Genomic DNA, 18789 nt, shown 5'->3' on the forward strand with positions numbered 1-18789 from the left:
ATGGACTCTGCTGGGGGCGCCTGATGCAAGGACAGACTCTACTGGGGACACCGGATGCAAGGATGAACTCTGCTGGTGGCAGGCGACGTGGCAGGTGACACGCTCAGGGGTCCCACTGATTCTGCATTATGGTGAGTTGAATGATTTAATTTTATATTACAATGTAATAATAGAAATAATGTGCTTCAATCATCCTGACACCATAACAACCATGGTGCCGGGTTGATTGAAGTGCTAACACCAGGTGTTTGGAGTATCTTTATCTGCTGATTGTTAAACTCTGGAATACACATATTTCTATTGTGGTGTAGGATCTGGGGATGCTGTCCTTCCATCCCTCTCCCTCTACCCCCCCTTTCCCCCTTTCCCTCTCCATCCCTCATTCATCTCAGACTCTAACCACTCCCCCTTTGAGCCATGCCAATTTAAGCCACACCCACTAATTTGTGTAAACCACGCCTAATTTTTTTTCTACAATGTTGGCAACTATGCCCACCCCCCACCCCCTTCCCTAGAAGCACTGTGGGAAAATATTAAAAAAGGTGATTTAAAAAGGCTCCCCGGCCTTTTTAAATTGCTGTGTCTCTATTAGCTTCTCCCTATTTCCTGGATTGTTCGTCTCACCACCGTTGTGGAAGGATAGTGTAATGACATCACTGTCGGAGGCTCCACCCTATGCGTTTCGTCACGAGTGGACATCTTCTGGGGATTTGCCGAATGGACGCTAAGGCTGCTTTCCCACTGGGGTGGGCGGACGCCGGCGGTAAAGCGGTGTTTTACTGTCGTTTTAGGGGCACTATTCGGCCGCTAGCGGGGCACCGCTCCTGCCTATTGAAATGAATAGGCAGCACCGCCGAACCAACGGGGTCGTTTTAAAACCTTTTTCGGCCACTACCGGGGGTTAAAAGCGCACAGCAGGGAGCCAGGCAGCCATCCACAGAAACCAGCTATCCATGGTGACCCACCCACAGCAGGGCCAGGGTGCCAGCCAGTGACCCACGGTGACCCACCCACACCAGGAAACCAGCCAGCCACAACAGGGTGTCAGCCAGTCACGGTGACCCACCCACAGCAGGGAGCCAGCCACCCACAGGAGCCAACCGGCCACGGTGACCCACCCACACCAGGGAGCCGGCCAGCCACCAAAAGGGGCCAGCCACAAAGGATGCAGGAGCCAGCCACCCACAGAGGACGCGGGAGCCAGCCACAGCTACAGTACCCATAGTTAAGGTAAGAGGAGCGCTACACAGTGCCAATTTTATTTCTTTATGTGTGAGAGGTTGGGGGGTGAGAGTCATGGCACAAGGAGGGGGTCCATGAGGACCAGAGTGAATAAACTGTACACTCTGTTAGAAAGAGGCCCCCCTCCAGGTCTTCTTATACTCCTTTTCAGTCTATAATTCGACCTGAAGGGGGGAATCTAACAGATTCTATAATGGACACTGAAAGGGCCTCTGTTAGAGAGACCCCCCTCCAGGTCCCATTAGACTCTTTTGAAGTCTCCAATGGGTCCTGGAGGGGGGTCTCTCTCTAACAGAGACTTTCTAATGCACACTGTTAGAAAGAGACCCCCCTCCAGGTCCCATTAGACTCTGTTGTAGTCTCTAATGGGGCCTGGAGGGGACACTTTCTAACAGACTGTTCAATGGACATTGTCAGAGAAAGACCTCCCTTCAGGTCCCAATAGACTCTGTTAAACAGTGTTTTTTTTTTTTTAAAAAAAAGGCAGGAGTTTGGTTTGGAGGAGCAGGGCCAGGGGCGGGTCATGGGCAGGGCCTGACAGGGGGCCCTTGCTTAATTTGGTCCGGGGGCCCTGGATGTTGTCAGTCCGCCCCTGTCTATGGGAATGTTTGACCATTCTTCCAGAAGCACATTTGTGAGGTAAGGCACTGATGCTGGACGAGAAGGCCTGGCTTGCAGATTCCGCTCCAATGTATCCCAAAGGTGTTCTATCAGGTTGAGGTCAGGACTTGTGCAGTCAAATTCCTCCACCCCAAACTCATCCATGTCTTTATGGACATTGCTTTGTGCACTGGTCCAAATCATTTGGTGGAGGGGAGATTATGGTGGGGGGTTGTTTTTCAGGGGTTGGGCTTGGTCCCTTAGTTCCAGTGAAGGGAACTCTTAAGGTGTCAGCATACCAAGACATTTTGGACAATTTTATGCCCCCAACTTTGTGGGAACAGTTTGGGGATGGCCCCTTCCTGTTCCAACATGACTGCACACCAGTGCACAAAGCAAGGTCCATAAAGACATGGATGAGCGAGTTTGGGGTGGAGGAACTTGACTGGCCTGACCTCAACCTGAATTAGAGCGGAGACTGTGAGCCAGGCCTTCTTGTCCGACATCAGTGCCTGACCTCACAAATGCGCTTTTGAAAGAATGGTCAAACATTCCCATAGACACACTCCTAAACCTTGTGGACAGCCTTCCTAGAAGAGTGGAAGCTGTTATAGCTGCAAAGGGTGGGCCAACTCAATACTGAACCCTACGGACTAAGACTGGGATGCCATTAAAGGTCATGTAGGCGGCCCAATACTTTTGACAATATAGTGTACACGGTTCGCTATGAGCAGTGTTATATTTGAAAGAACACTCAGTGGGACAAGGACACATCTCTGATTAATACTGAGACTGTGAGGAAGGGAGAAGTCCTCGGCCTCTATTACTACACTGAGAGGTATTTCAGTTTAACGGGGAGCCCCGCTATGACTTTATTAGAAATACAGACAATGGAAACATATAAAGTGGTTTATTCCTTTAAAAAAATACTGCAGAAAAGTACTTCTCTGAACATTGCAGACTATGCAGAATAGTAAAGAACAAAGATATGTAAATAGTACAAACCGTTATTATTCCCTAAATTGTAAACTTGACACATCTAACTTTGGTACTGCTCACAGATACAGGAGCAGAGTACAAAGGCACAAAACTGGTTAGGTAAAAAAGGAGATGCAGCGACATTCCAGGAAGATTCCAGAATCCATCAGGAGAATCCTTCCGCCATCTTGGTTCCTCCAGACGTCTCCTCTTACAGGCCGAACACTTTGGGGTCCACGGAGGATTTCAGCAGCTCGTTCCCGACTCTGACAAATTCCCCCAGAGAGGAACCTGAGGACACATCAAATGTCACTTTTATTTATTCCGGATGCAGAATAATGGGTGATAAATTACCAATCTGGAATTCATCTTGGCAGAATCACCAAGCTGAACTCTGGGTAGATATAAAGACACAATGTAATACAGCATTTTATTTATTACCCACTTGCCCTTCAGTCGTTGTACATAAACAGTTGGACAGCTCAGATAGGGGGATGGGAGGATGCTTTACAGCGGTCTCCCCTTTTAGGTATTCCTGTGCATCCTCTAGTGTAGGGGTAATGAATTTAAATTCAGGGAGGTCCAATCAGTAAAATATTCTTCCAGCAGAGGTCCGAATCTCATATTTGTTCTGTGACTCAGATCCTTCACATCACAACCCCTCTCACATCACATCACCGTCCCCTCTTTACATCACAGAGCCCCCTTTACTTCTTATGCCGCGTACACACGACCGGACTGTCCGTCAGAATAGACTCCGACGGTCTTTCCGATGGAGTTCCGCTGAAACGGACTTGCCTACACACAATCACACCAAAGTCCGATAGTTTAGAACGCGATGACGTACGACGGGACTAGAAAAAGGAAGTTCAGTAGCCAGTAGCCAATAGCTGCCCTTGCGTCGTTTTTGGTCCGTCGGAACAGCATACAGACGAACGGTTTTGCCGATAGGAACTGATATCATCGGAAAGATTTGAAACATGTTCTATTTCTAGGTCCGTCAGAATTTTCGAAAGAAAAAGTCAGATGAAGCCCACATACGATCGGAATGTCCAGGTTGTCCAGCTTCTTCACTCTGGATAGACAGCTCAGGACCATTCCTCGGCTGCTGTGGTAGGCCCCAGACAAGCTTCTGGGCCCACCCATGCGCCGCAGCGACGCGGACCTCCGGAACGGAGGACCGCGAGATGGTACTCTAACGCATACCTGTTGGCCAGGAGGGCCAGCAGGTGGCTGTAAAACGACCCCTAAACATGGCGTCTGTCACATAAATACCCTCTCCCAGAATGCAACTCGGAGGACCACCCCCACCGAGTTGTCTCCAGGACAGAGGAGCACTCATACGCTTCGACACGTTGCCTTTCCAACACTAGCTCAGGGTAACAACGACACCCACTGGCTCAGTGTGGAACCACACGCAACGTCAGCCAAGCTGGAACAGAGGCAAATTTAGCTTCCTCTAAGGAGCAATTCACTAAATTTACCTATCAGAGGGTAGATCATAAATCTACCAGCGCTACATATGTATGATGTATGCATATTCTTAGCCCCCAAGTGCATAACTTTACATTTATCACCTCTTCTGCCCCATAGATTAAACACATACCGACTGCCGCACGCCAAGTTACGTTCTACAGTTAGAACACATCCAGGGAACACATTTAACCTCTTGATCGCCCCCAGTTGTCATGGTTATGCAATAGAGTTTTCTCTGTCAGCTTACCTGTCTCCATGTGTTCATCTCTAAAGACCAGCTGCCTCTCACCTGACTGGTTTTATAACCTCTCCTCTAAGCATGGCCCCACCCCAGGCCCTATCAGGGAACCCTATATTAACCTGTGCACTGCAAGCCAGCAGTGCTGATCAACCATTGTGTGTACTTGCTGTGTTTCCTACGTCTGATTCCTGTTACCGACTTAGGCCTGTTCTCGACTCTCCCTGTCTGCTTGTTACCCTGACCTTTGGCGTGTTATGTTTATCCTGGTCTGCTAGTCGCCCTGACCTTTGGCTTACCCCTCAATTCCCTGTCGTTCCAGCCTGCTGCCTCCTTCCTCTTCTCCTGTAGTCTACGGTGAGCCTGAGTTGTGAGACCCTGGGGGCCGCGACCTGGAGCCAGACTCCAGCTCAGTCCATCCTCACCACTAGAGGCTCTGGTGAACACTCCGCGCCCTGGGGAATCTATGCTCTAGCTCCCACTGGGATCCATGTTAGTTGTCCTGTAGTCCTGCTTCCTGAACCTTCCAGGGTTCAATCCGCAGCAGTCAGTCCTAGGGTCCACTACCTTAGCGGTGCACTTCTGACTCCTACAGAGTGCATCTGTCACCTGGTCCCAGGTGACCTGACACTAGTGTTTAACACCTTCCCTGCCAGTGACATTTTTAGCTCTGACCGCTGTATAAATGCCAATGGTCCCAAAATAGTGTCAAAAGTGTCCGATCTGTCCGCCACAATTTCGCAGTCATGATAAAAATCGCTGATCACCGCCATTACTAGTAAAAGAAAAAATTAATAATAAAAATGCCATAAATGTATCCCCCATTTTGTAGACGCTATAACTTTTGCGCAAACCAATTAATATACATTTACTGCGATTTTTTTTCTTTTTACACAAAATATGTAGAAGAATACAAATCGGCCTAAACTGTGGAAGTAATTTTTTTATATATATATTTTTTTTTTTTGGGATATTTATTATAGTAAAAAGTAAAAAAATATATATTTTTTTTTTTTAATTGTGGCTATTTTATAGCGCAATAAATAAAAACCTCAGAGGTGATCAAATCCCACCAAAAGAAAGCTCTATTTGTGGGGAAAAAAAAGGACGTCAATTTTGTTAGAGTACAGCATCGCACGAGCGCGCAATTGTCAGTTAAAACAATACAGTGCCGAATCGCAAAAAATGGTCTAGTCAGGAAGGGGGTAAATCCTTCCAGGGCTGAAGTGGTTATACTCTATTTCAGGTGCACTGAATTAAAATTCTCAGGGGTCCGGTCAATAGAACTTTCTTCCAGCGGAAGTCCAAGTCTCATGTTTGTGCTATGATTTACAATCTTGAATGAATGACTTGTATAGCACTACAAATGCGAACTGAATTGCCTCAAGGCGCTTGATCCGTCCTGTGTTGTCCTGCGTCTTAGAAGAGGTGGGTCTTGAGTTTTTTTCTGAAGGCCCGATGGTTTTCTTCCATGCGGATGTCATTGGGTAGAGCGTTCCATAGCCGTGGTCCTTGGACTGCGAATCTTCGTTCTCCCTTTGATTTGTAGCGGGACTTGGGAACGAGGAGGAGGTTTTGGTTAGTTGATCGGAGACTTCCATTGGGTGTGTAGTGTTTTATTTTCTCGCATAGGTATTGAGGAGTGTTTCCTTGTGTGCATTTGTGGGTGAGGCAGGGGGTCTTGAATGTGATCCGATCCTCTACGGTTAGCCAATGTAGGGTCCTCAGGGATGGGGAGATGGATTCCCAGGGTTTTTTTCCCGTTACCAGTCTTGCTGCCACGTTTTGAATGACTTGTAGGCGTGCAATCTGGTATTTAGGTAGTCCTATGTAGAGGGAGTTTGCGTAGTCGAGTCAGGGAATTGATGATTGTTCCAACTACTGCTGCTTTGTCCTCTTCTGGAATGAAGGGGATGAGTCTACGTAGCAGGCGGAGAAGATGGTGAGATCCGTTGACTACTAATCCTATTTGTGCATCCATCGACATCTCTGAGTTGAAGATGACTCCGAGACTTTTGGCTTTGGTGCTTGGGGAGATGGTCTGAGGACGGTGGTTGGTGTCCATGGGGTCTTAGTTTTTGTATTTCAGTTTGCGTGGAGGAGAAGAAGCTCTGTTTTGGATCCATTGAGTTTGAGGGAGCTCGTGGTCATACAGTCATCTATCAATGTGAGGCATTTTTCTAGTCTCTGATATTTGGTCTTTTTGTCCGGTGATGCAAAAGTAGAGTTGAGTGTCATCAGCGTATGAGTGGAAGCACAGGTCCGATTTTCTCACATCACAGCCTCCTGTACCCATCACAGTACCCCCACCCTTTAGGGCCTGATCACCGTGGTCCTCATGGTAAAATGCAGGGTTCTACTGTGTGGGCACCGGTTAGTGTGTGGTCCAGAAAGTGGCAGTGCAATGCGCATTTAAGTGTGTTGCACTGTGCCCTTTTTTTTTTTTCTTGCAACGCTACTAAAAAACTACAATTTATTCATTTTTATGCCCCACAGCTCAGTTGCGATGCATAGAAAGAAACACACTGTGGAGCCTTCAGGTGAACTCCGGTGAGTTGCCAAAAAATGCAGTGTGTGAACAGGGCACATAGAAAACAATTGTTTTCTCATTTGGGGTGTATAATAATAGGGGGCGCTGTGAGATACATTTATGGACTATTGTTTTTTGATTAAATATTTAAAATCACTGTTATTTTAGCAATGAATCAGTAATTAATCATTAATTATTATTTAGCTAAGCACCATGCACTTTATCTGTATATGCACAAAATTTAGTACAATCTATTAAGTTCACAGCGCTCCCTATTATTATACACCCCAAATCAGACAAGGCTAGCCCCCCCACCCTACATCGGTGCACCCTTCACATTACCACCCCTTTTCCTCTTACACCACACACCTCCCCATTCCATCAGAGTCCTCCCTTCCACACTGCAGTCCTTCCTTCATATCGCAGACTTCTGTCCCATTCCTTACAGTGCTCCCTACATACCACAGTCCCCTTCACATCACATCAATCATCCGGTTACGGTCCTACCTCACACACAGGGTTGGAGGCACGGCATGTCTGAATAGTTAGTGGGATGGCAGAGTGTCCTCCAGGCCCACCCACCCTCCTGGCCCGCCGGGTCACCGCTGCTGCTGTCTTCGTTGAGGCAGTGTTAATTTTGGCAGCAAATTTCAATTTAGTCTTAGTCTTAGGACTAAAATGGCATTTTAGTCCCATTTTAGTCTTCTGCAGTTGTTTTAGTCGTATTTAGTTGACTAAAATCTCCAGTACATTTTAGTCGACTAAAACTCATTTTAGTCGTCTAAAACCTAATAGGTGTAATTAATTTGTATTGCATTAGTTAACCTTTCTCTACAATTTCCAAACTCATTATATACTGCTGGAGTGAAAAATCTAATATGTTATTCAAGTGCACCACCCCCGTAGGAGCTGCTGGGTAGTTCGTTCCTTTCCGCCAGTTGGTTCCATTACCCCCCACTTCCCTGCATTGATCACACCGTGACCAGTCTTAAACAAAGAACAAGAACTTTATTCCTTCCATTAGCAAATTGCAGAAAGAATATGAAACAAATCTCCTAGAAATATGAGCTGCCTTATTCACTTGGTTCCTGTAATGGTCTGCAAATCTTCTCCCTCCTGTTTACCACTACTTCCCAACCACACAGAATCTTCAACTTAAGTCCCAAGAACAATACTCAGAATGGAGTTCCCAGACCGGCTGTTAGGAATTCCCACAGGTGATCCTCAGCACCCTCAGCCTATGAAGATAACTGCTTCTCTGGGTATGTACTCATGTGTACATCTGAGCGACCATCCATGTTTGCCAAAAGAAGGTCCTCTCCCAATTCTTTTCCTCTATTGGGGGTAGCAGCCTCTGCTTTTAGATATTGCAGATTCCCACCGTTGTTTCCTCCATCTCTCCTCCTGTTAAGGCAGGTTCCTCTCCCCGGAGGGGAGAGTTCTGAAGCTGCACCAGCTTCTACATTCTGTACTCCTTTGCTGTCCTCTTCCCATCAGCAAGCATGCCAGGAAGCTTGTGACCCACAGTTATATAGACCTGCTAGCCCCTGCCCATACAAATGAATGATAGGCTAAGGGTGACCCATACCACTAACTACATCCTGTATCAAATCAATCCGTCCTCCAGCACCTCTCACTGGTCAAACAAGGCGTCATTTTAGCAGAATGCAAGTGGTCACACCCACCCCCCCACCCCCCCGTTTTACTCTATCATTCCTCCCCAATAAATCAAAACCAGCCAGGCTTAAACCAAAGAGGGTAATGCCTGAAATTTACACTTAAAGTGGAGTTCCATCAACTTTTACAACTCTTCAGCATCCCTCACTAAACTGTGCACTGTAAACGAATTGGATATTTTTTTCTTTTTTTTCTCAGCACTTACTGTATATCTGCTGTATTCATTTTTCACTTCCTCCTCCCTGGCCGCGGCACATCGCATCATTTCCTGTTTGCAATGCCTTCTGGGAAGGGGCGGCAACTTCCTCTGACACTGCCGTTGCTATGGAAACCTGACCTGAAACCTATTACACTGCTTGTGCTGCACTGAGCATGTGCGAGATCTGCAAGGATGAGATCCAGGAAGAAATACAGTCTGGCTTCAGATGCCCAGACTTAAGATGGCCACGGCCTGCTGTAAGTTTATAAAATAACAAACTACTGCTATAAACTAACAAAGCAGACCTTAGTTTACAGACTAACTTTACTAGATTACATTAAGCTTGTGTATTATAGGGGTATTTTTATTTAAAAAGAATAATTTCGGCCGGAACACCACTTTAACTCTAAACATCTCTAACCTTTTAGCACACACCTAAGTAGGTGGCCGCTACATTATTTATTATGGTATTGAGGTATGAACATGCACTATAGACCAGTGTTCATTTTGAAGTCAAATTTCTATTTAGTTTTAGTCTTATACCCCGTACACACGGTCGGACTTTCCGACGGAAAATGTGCGATCAGGGCTTGTTGTCAAAAATTAAGACCGTGTGTGGGCTCCATCGGACTTTTTCCATCGGAATTTCCGACACACCAAGTTTGAGAGCAGGCTATAAAATTTTCCGACAACAAAATCCGTCTGCGTAAATTCCGATCCTGTGTAAGACAATTCCGATGCACAAAGTGCCACGCATGCTCGGAATCAAGCAGAAAGAGCCGCACTGGCTATTGAACTTCATTTTTCTCGGCTCGTCGTACCTGTTGTACGTCACCGCGTTCTTGACGTTCGGAATTTCCGACCGAATTTGTGCGACCCGTGTGTATGCAAGACAAGTTTGAGCCAACAAAAAAACATGGATTTTGTTGTCGGAATGTCCGATCCATGTCCGATCGTGTGTACAGGGCATAAGTCTTTTGACTAAAATGGCATTTTAGTCCCATTTTAGTCTTCTGCAGTTGTTTTAGTCGTATTTAGTTGACTAAAATCTCCAGTACATTTTAGTCGACTAAAACTCATTTTAGTCGTCTAAAACCTAATAGGTGTAATTAATTTGTATTGCATTAGTTAACCTTTCTCTACAATTTCCAAACTCATTATATACTGCTGGAGTGAAAAATCTAATATGTTATTCAAGTGCACCACCCCCGTAGGAGCTGCTGGGTAGTTCGTTCCTTTCCGCCAGTTGGTTCCATTACCCCCCACTTCCCTGCATTGATCACACCGTGACCAGTCTTAAACAAAGAACAAGAACTTTATTCCTTCCATTAGCAAATTGCAGAAAGAATATGAAACAAATCTCCTAGAAATATGAGCTGCCTTATTCACTTGGTTCCTGTAATGGTCTGCAAATCTTCTCCCTCCTGTTTACCACTACTTCCCAACCACACAGAATCTTCAACTTAAGTCCCAAGAACAATACTCAGAATGGAGTTCCCAGACCGGCTGTTAGGAATTCCCACAGGTGATCCTCAGCACCCTCAGCCTATGAAGATAACTGCTTCTCTGGGTATGTACTCATGTGTACATCTGAGCGACCATCCATGTTTGCCAAAAGAAGGTCCTCTCCCAATTCTTTTCCTCTATTGGGGGTAGCAGCCTCTGCTTTTAGATATTGCAGATTCCCACCGTTGTTTCCTCCATCTCTCCTCCTGTTAAGGCAGGTTCCTCTCCCCGGAGGGGAGAGTTCTGAAGCTGCACCAGCTTCTACATTCTGTACTCCTTTGCTGTCCTCTTCCCATCAGCAAGCATGCCAGGAAGCATGTGACCCACAGTTATATAGACCTGCTAGCCCCTGCCCATACAAATTAATGATAGGCTAAGGGTGACCCATACCACTAACTACATCCTGTATCAAATCAATCCGTCCTCCAGCACCTCTCACTGGTCAAACAAGGCGTCATTTTAGCAGAATGCAAGTGGTCACACCCACCCCCCCACCCCCCTGTTTTACTCTATCATTCCTCCCCAATAAATCAAAACCAGCCAGGCTTAAACCAAAGAGGGTAATGCCTGAAATTTACACTTAAAGTGGAGTTCCATCAACTTTTACAACTCTTCAGCATCCCTCACTAAACTGTGCACTGTAAACGAATTGGATATTTTTTTCTTTTTTTTCTCAGCACTTACTGTATATCTGCTGTATTCATTTTTCACTTCCTCCTCCCTGGCCGCGGCACATTGCATCATTTCCTGTTTGCAATGCCTTCTGGGAAGGGGCGGCAACTTCCTCTGACACTGCCGTTGCTATGGAAACCTGACCTGAAACCTATTACACTGCTTGTGCTGCACTGAGCATGTGCGAGATCTGCAAGGATGAGATCCAGGAAGAAATACAGTCTGGCTTCAGATGCCCACACTTAAGATGGCCACGGCCTGCTGTAAGTTTATAAAATAACAAACTACTGTTATAAACTAACAAAGCAGACCTTAGTTTACAGACTAACTTTACTAGATTACATTAAGCTTGTGTATTATAGAGGTATTTTTATTTAAAAAGAATAATTTCGGCCGGAACACCACTTTAACTCTAAACCTCTCTAACCTTTTAGCACACACCTAAGTAGGTTTACATTATTTATTATGGTATTGAGGTATGAACATGCACTACAGACCAGTGTTCATTTTGAAGTCAAATTTCTATTTAGTTTTAGTCTTATACCCCGTACACACGGTCGGACTTTCCGACGGAAAATGTGCGATCAGGGCTTGTTGTCGAAAATTCCGACCGTGTGTGGGCTCCATCGGACTTTTTCCATCGGAATTTCCAACACACCAAGTTTGAGAGCAGGCTATAAAATTTTCCGACAACAAAATCCGTCTGCGTAAATTCCGATCGTGTGTAAGACAATTCCGATGCACAAAGTGCCACGCATGCTCGGAATCAAGCAGAAAGAGCCGCACTGGCTATTGAACTTCATTTTTCTCGGCTCGTCGTACCTGTTGTACGTCACCGCGTTCTTGACGTTCGGAATTTCCGACCAACTTTGTGCGACCCGTGTGTATGCAAGACAAGTTTGATCCAACAAAAAAACATGGATCTTAGTCGACTAAAATAATATTCATTTAGTCGACTAAAATGTTTTAGTCCACTAAATTAACACCTTAAACTACGTAGAGGGTTCTTTACTGTAAGAGCAGCAAGGATGTGGAATTCCCTTCCACAGGTGGTGGTCTCAGCGGGGAGCATCGATAGTTTCAAAAAGCTATTAGATAATCACCTGAATGATCGCAACATACAGGGATATACAATGTAATACTGACACATAATCACACACATAGGTTGGACTTGATGGACTTGTGTCTTTTTTCGACCGAGCCTACTATGTAACTATGTAACACTGCGTTGAGGAATGGCAAAAGATTGTAGGTGCGAAAGGTCTAAATAATGGGCAGGACATTTCATGGTAAAGGCAGGTGAATGGTTGCTTGAACCGCCCCTTGGCTTAGCAACCAATCACCCACTTCTTAATTTAAAAAGTCCCTCCCACTATTCAGACCTGCCACTCCTACAATCTTTTGCCCTTCCTCGAGGATGACAGCGGCGAGCCGGCAGGAGAGCTGCCTGGAAGGGCGGCCAGGCTTAGAGGACACTCAGACGTGTATTTGGCGTGGCTGCGGTCTGGATGGGTCTGCCATTTGGTGATGCCTGCTCTATTTAACCACTTGCCGACCAGCCGCTGCTGTTTTACTGCGGCAGAATGGCACGGCTGGGCGAAGCGACGTTATGTTACATCACTTCGCCCTGTGGCCACTAGAGCCGCCCCCTGCACACCCCCGGGGGCCGATGCGAGTGCCCGGGGGCCACGATCACCGCCGGGCTACCGCGATCGCCGCTGAGACACGGAGAACCCAGCTCTTTGTGTGTAAACACACAGTTTCCGGTTCTCTGAGGGGAGAAGTGACAGATCGCCTGTCATACAAAGTATGAACAGCGATCTATCTCTTCCCCTACACAGTCCCCTCCCCCCCTTCAGTTAGAAACACAAACAGGGAACACTATTAACCCCTTGATCGCCCCCTAGTGTTAACCCCTTCACTGACATTTTTACAGTAATCAATGCATTTTTATAGCACTGATCGCTGTATTAATGCCAATGGTCCCAAAAATATGTCAAAATTGTCTGATGTGTCAGCAAAATGTCGCAGTCCCTATAAAAATCGCAGATTGCCGCCATTACTCAGGGGTTATGAAGAACCATTTACATCAAAACTGTGCCCACTGAAATTTCAGAAACAAAAGCCATTTTGTAACAAAAAAAAAAAAAAAAAAACACAGGATAATTATCTAGATGGGGAGATCAATCAAAGTGATGTAATTGTTGAAAAAAATCAGTATGGGAGTCATATTAGTAAAATAATTCTGATTGGTCAGTGAGGGCACTGTAGTTTGCACTCAGCACTTACCTGCTTTAGCCCTGACCCAGGAGACGGCCTTCCCCTCCAGCAGCTCCCACTCCTCTCTCTGATCCACACAGGTGGTGTGAAGCCAAATCACCGCCAGGACCGTCACCCACACCGACACCTCCACGTTCTGCAGAGGAGGGAAGGAGAAGTTCATTATATAAGACCTGAAATGTTACATATCTGTATAATTCTGGGTTCTAAATTCCTGCACAGCTCTTGACCAGACATCACCCAACAGGCAGCAATTTCTATTTTGGAGGCCACGAGTCAACCATCAAATACCACATGTACATACACAATATTGTCAGAAGTATTGGGACGCCTGCCTTTACACACACATGAACTTTAATGGCATCCCAGTCTTAGTCCGTAGGGTTCAATATCGAGTTGGCCCACCCTTTGCAGCTATAACAGCTTCAACTCTTCTGGGAAGGCCGTCCACAAGGTTTAGGAGTGTGTCTATGGGAAGGTTTGACCAATATTCCAGAAGTGCATTTGTGAGGTCAGGCACTGATGTTGGACAAGAAGGCCTGGCTCGCAGTCTCTGCTCTAATTCATCCCAAAGGTATTGAGGTCAGGACTCTGTGCAGGCCAGTCAAGTTCCTCCACCCCAAACTCGCTTATCCATGTCTTTATGGACCTTGCTTTGTGCACTGGTGCTCAGTCATGTTGGAATGGGAAGGGTCTTAAGAGTTCCCTTCACTGGAACTAAGGGGCCAAGCCCAACCCCTGAAAAACAACCTCACACCATAATCCCCCCTCCACCAAATGATTTGGACCAGTGCACAAAGCAAGGTCCATAAAGACATGGATGAGCGAGTTTGGGGTGCAGGAACTTGACTGGCCTGAACTCAACCCGACAGAACACCTTTGGAATGGATAAGAGCGGAGACTGCGAGCCAGGCCTTCTCATCTACATCAGTGCTTGACCTCACAAATGTGCTTCTGGAAGAATGGTCAAACATTCCCATAGACACACTCCTAAACCTTGTGGACGGCCTTCCCAGAAGATTTGAAGCTGTTATAGCTGCAAAGGGTGGGCCAACTCCATATTGAACCTTAGGGACTAAGACTGGGATGCCATTAAAGTTCATGTGCGTGTAAAGGCAGGTGTCCCAATACTTTTGAGAATATAGTATGTGTACGCATGTGTTTTTTCTTTATTTATTATGGTCAGAAATAAAAATATATATATAAAAATGATTTTTTCAGGTAAATATAAAATATTGCAGATATAATCAGTAACACGATACCTGGTCGGGGTTCCCGGTCTTTATATTTGTCTCAGATATTCGCAGGGCAGCAGAGATTTGGGGGGTCAGGTTCCAGGATCCGTCCGCATTCTGCAGGGAGATCAGCCTCACAAGAGCCACTAGGACAGCAGGTGGGGGTGAGGGTGGGCCAGATGTTGAAAACAGACAATAGAAATAACAAAGTAACAAAGGTAAGATAACTCAGAACAATCATTTCGACATCACTAAGAACAATGGGGTTTTATGAAGATCTGAACACTGACTATTCTCTTTTTGCATATAGATTGTGTACTATTCTTTTGATCTTAGTGATTGGTCACAGTGATAACAGGGTACAGACAGCCAATCACAACTGTCCCAATAGTACATAATGGCTATGAATTGATGCCATTGATAAAAAGGTTTGCTTATAACATCACTGTTATAACCAATCATAGGGTTTAACCCTTTCATGACTAATGCCGCGTACACACGGTCGGACTTTTCGTCTACAAAAGTCCGACAGCCTGTCCGACAGACTTCCGGCGGACTTTCGGCGGACTTGCAGCAGACTTTGTAACGAACGGACTTGCCTACACACGACCACACAAAAGTCCGACGGATTCGTACGTGATGACGTACACCGGACTAAAATAAGGAAGTTCATAGCCAGTAGCCAATAGCTGCCCTAGCATGGGTTTTTGTCCGTCGGACTAGCACACAGACGAGCGGATTTCGGGGTCCGTCGTAGTTACGACGTAAAGATTTGAAGCATGTTTCAAATCTAAAGTCCGTCGGATTTGAGACTGAAAAAGTCTGCTGAAAGTCCGGAGAAGCCCACACACGATCGGATTACCAGCCAGCTTTAGTCCGTCGGCGTCCGTTGGACTTTTGTAGACGAAAAGTCCGACCGTGTGTACGCGGCATAAGCCTATTTTTGAAATTTGGTGTTTACAAGTTAAAATCCGTATTTTTTGCTAGAAAATTGCTTAGAACCCCCAAACATTATATATATTTTTTAGCAGAGAATCTAGAGAATAAAATGGAGATTGTTGCAATATTTTATATCACACGGTATTTGTGCAGCGGTGTTTTAAACGCAAATTTTTGGCAAAAGGGACACTTTCATGAATTTTAAAAAATTCAAACAGTAAAGTTACCCCAATTGTTTGTGAAAGATGATGTTACGCTGAGTAAATAGATACCAACAATGTCATGCTTTATAATTGCACGCACTCGTGGAATGGCGACAAACTACGGTAGCTAAGAATTTCCATAGGCGACGCTATAAATTTTTTTTACGGTTACCAGGTTAGAGTTACAGAGGAGGTCTAGTGCTAGAATTATTGCTCTCACTCTGACGATCGCGGCGATACCTCACATGTGTGATTTGAACACCGTTTACATATGCGCGCGTGACTTCCGTATGCGTTTTTCTTTGCTGTGCGAGCTCGCGGGGATGGGGGCGCTTTAAATTTTTTTTTTCTTATTTATTTTTATAAACTGTGTTTAAAAAAAAATGTTTTTTGATGACTTTTATTGCTGTCACAAGGGATGTAAACATCCCTTGTGACAGTAATAGGTGGTGACAGGTACTCTTTATGGAGGGATCGGGGGGGCCTAAAAGACCCCCGATCCCTCCTTTGCACTTCAAAGTATTCAGATCGCCGAAAATGGCGATTCTGAATACTGTGTATTTTTTTAAAACCGGCGCCATTGGCTTCGTTCCAGCCTGCCCCCAGCCGCCGGAGGCAGCCGATTGGTCACCGGGCCTCCCGTGCCAGGCCCGGTAAGTGCGGTGGGAGGTGGCGGGAGGAGGGGAGTTCTCCTCCCGCTCCTCCAGTATAACAGCTGAGCGGCTTTAAGCTGCATCGGTTGCTATACTCGGATAGCCGATCGCCCGCTGTAAACAACGGTACCGGGATGATGCCTGGAGCTGCGGGCATCATCCCGGTATAACCCCGGAAAGCCGAGTACGCACATCTGCGTTCCCTCGGCGGGAAGGGGTTAAAGCTCTTCTACTACTAGCCTGCTTGCTGCCACATCCACCTGCTGACTGCTGCCACACAGTCTACTGGACTGATTACAGCCATTCCTACGTCACCGTGCTCCTGTGGCTGCTGCCTCACTATCAGTGGCCCCCGAATCGGAGCTGTACAAGAGGTCCTCCTCTACACATCAGGCTCACCGACCAAGTATATGACAGTACCAAACAGCCATGTCTGAGCCTGCAAAAGGACTGTCTCCATTGGATGAGATCTGTCAGCACCTTGCTGCACTTATACAAGCAGTTAAGAATCTACAGGAAGGATATGTTCATCTGGAGGAACGTGTACAGTCCTTGGCTACACCAGCAACTATTCCTGCTTTTGCTTCCACCTCTGCTGCATCTGCTACTCAAGCAGGAACTCCCGAAAATCCACAGTAATGATGTTATGTAAGGATGAGACCGGAGTAAGTTCATAGCGTTCCGCAAGGCATGCTTGCCAACTCTACTTTACTCTAGAGCCACGAACCTTTTCCCTGGAATCCATCAAGGTGGGATTCATCATTTCCCTACTTCAAGGAGAACCACAGTCCTGGGCCCACTGATTATTGAAAGAGAATAATGCACAATTAAATACTATACAATTATTCTTCGATGCCATGTCACAGCTGTATGATGACCCACAGTGATCCACCACTGCAGAGGCAGCTCTACATGCATTCCAGCAAGGCCGCAGAGCGGTCAAGAGCTAGGTCACTGATTTCAGACGCTGGAGTGCAGATACCAGTTGGAATGATGCAGCCCTGCATCATCAGTTTTGTTTGGGTCTCTCAGAGGGCCTTAAAGATGAACTAGTTTGGGTTCGTGTGCCAAGCTCTCTAGAAGCTTTAATCACTCTTTCAATGGAGATTGATCGCCCCCTTTATGAAAGCAGATCTGAAAGATCCACACAACAGTTCCATCCGGTATGGATGTTGCTCAGGATTCCTGTTCCTCCCAACCCAGTTTCCGGAACTTCTGCTTCATCCGCTCCAGAGGCACCCGAACCTATGCAACTGGACCTGATCCACCCTTCATTAATTCCGGAAGAACGTCAACGCCCACAATTGAATGACCTTTGCCTATACTGCGCAGAAGCCGGTCACTATGTGCCCATCTGCTCAGCTAAGCCTCGTAAGTGTCTTTCCCTTTCTTCAGGTAACCAGTCACCCTTGTCTGCCAACTCAGCTCACATAGCTCTGCCTGTTTCCTTCCAGCTTTCGGGAAGAATCATGTCGGTGAGCGCAATTATTGATTTGGGAACTTGTAGCTGTTTCACTGACCTGTCCTTTGCAGTTCAGCAACATATCCCGGCCCGCTACAAACAAGAGGACAAGGACTCACCGTATTCCTAGCCGATGGGTCTTGCATCAAACCAGGACTTGTAACTAAGGAGACACCACCAATCCTGACTATCACCTCCACCAACTATCAGGAGCTGCTGCGTTTAGATGCAATGTCATCACCATTATTTCCTGTCATCTTGGGCCTACCCTGGCTAAAGGCCCACAACCCACAGATTGATTGGAATTCTGGAGATGTCAAGTTCCTGTCTCCATACTGCCAGAAACACTGCATGACAGCATCACCTCCCATCATACAATACTTTGTGTATGGACTCAGACATGGAATTGTGCCAAGTGGTTCCAAAGCCCTTGTATACTTGGATGTTTTCAGTAAACGAGGAGCAGATACTCTCCCCCCACAAAGATCCTAAGATTGCCTCATCGAGCTTCTCCCTGGAGCTGAAATTCCCTTTGGACGCATCTTCCCCTTGTCTGAATGGGAATTAGGGCTACATTGACGAAAACCTACAGAACCTACAGAAAGCATTTATCTGTCCTACCTCATCTAGTGATTGGGTCACCTCTATAGGGAGAAGAGCTGGGGTTATTGTTGTTGTGCTGTTCAGAGCTCCTAGGGCTGAGTCTCTGTTCTCTATGCCTGGCTTCTGGAACTGTTAGAGGGTTCTAGAACTTAGAGAATGGAGGAGCAGAGATTAGGCCTGAATATTTATGGAGTCTCCTCCAATCCCTCTGTGGGGACAGCCCAGAAAGTGGGGAGATAGCCCATAAATGTTCTAGAGTCTGGCAGCAGGAGAGCAGAGTTCAGTTGGATGGAGGG

General features: G+C 46.2%; 1 pseudogene; it reads right to left on the bottom strand.

Annotated features, from left to right (window-relative positions):
* Window positions 1–2736: 2736 nt before the first annotated feature.
* The window catches only part of LOC141121618 (von Willebrand factor A domain-containing protein 5A-like), a 115016-nt pseudogene continuing 98963 nt past the window's right edge, over window positions 2737–18789 (bottom strand).

Source organism: Aquarana catesbeiana, linkage group LG01, assembly GCF_042186555.1.
Source record: "Aquarana catesbeiana isolate 2022-GZ linkage group LG01, ASM4218655v1, whole genome shotgun sequence".
NCBI lineage: Eukaryota > Metazoa > Chordata > Amphibia > Anura > Ranidae > Aquarana > Aquarana catesbeiana.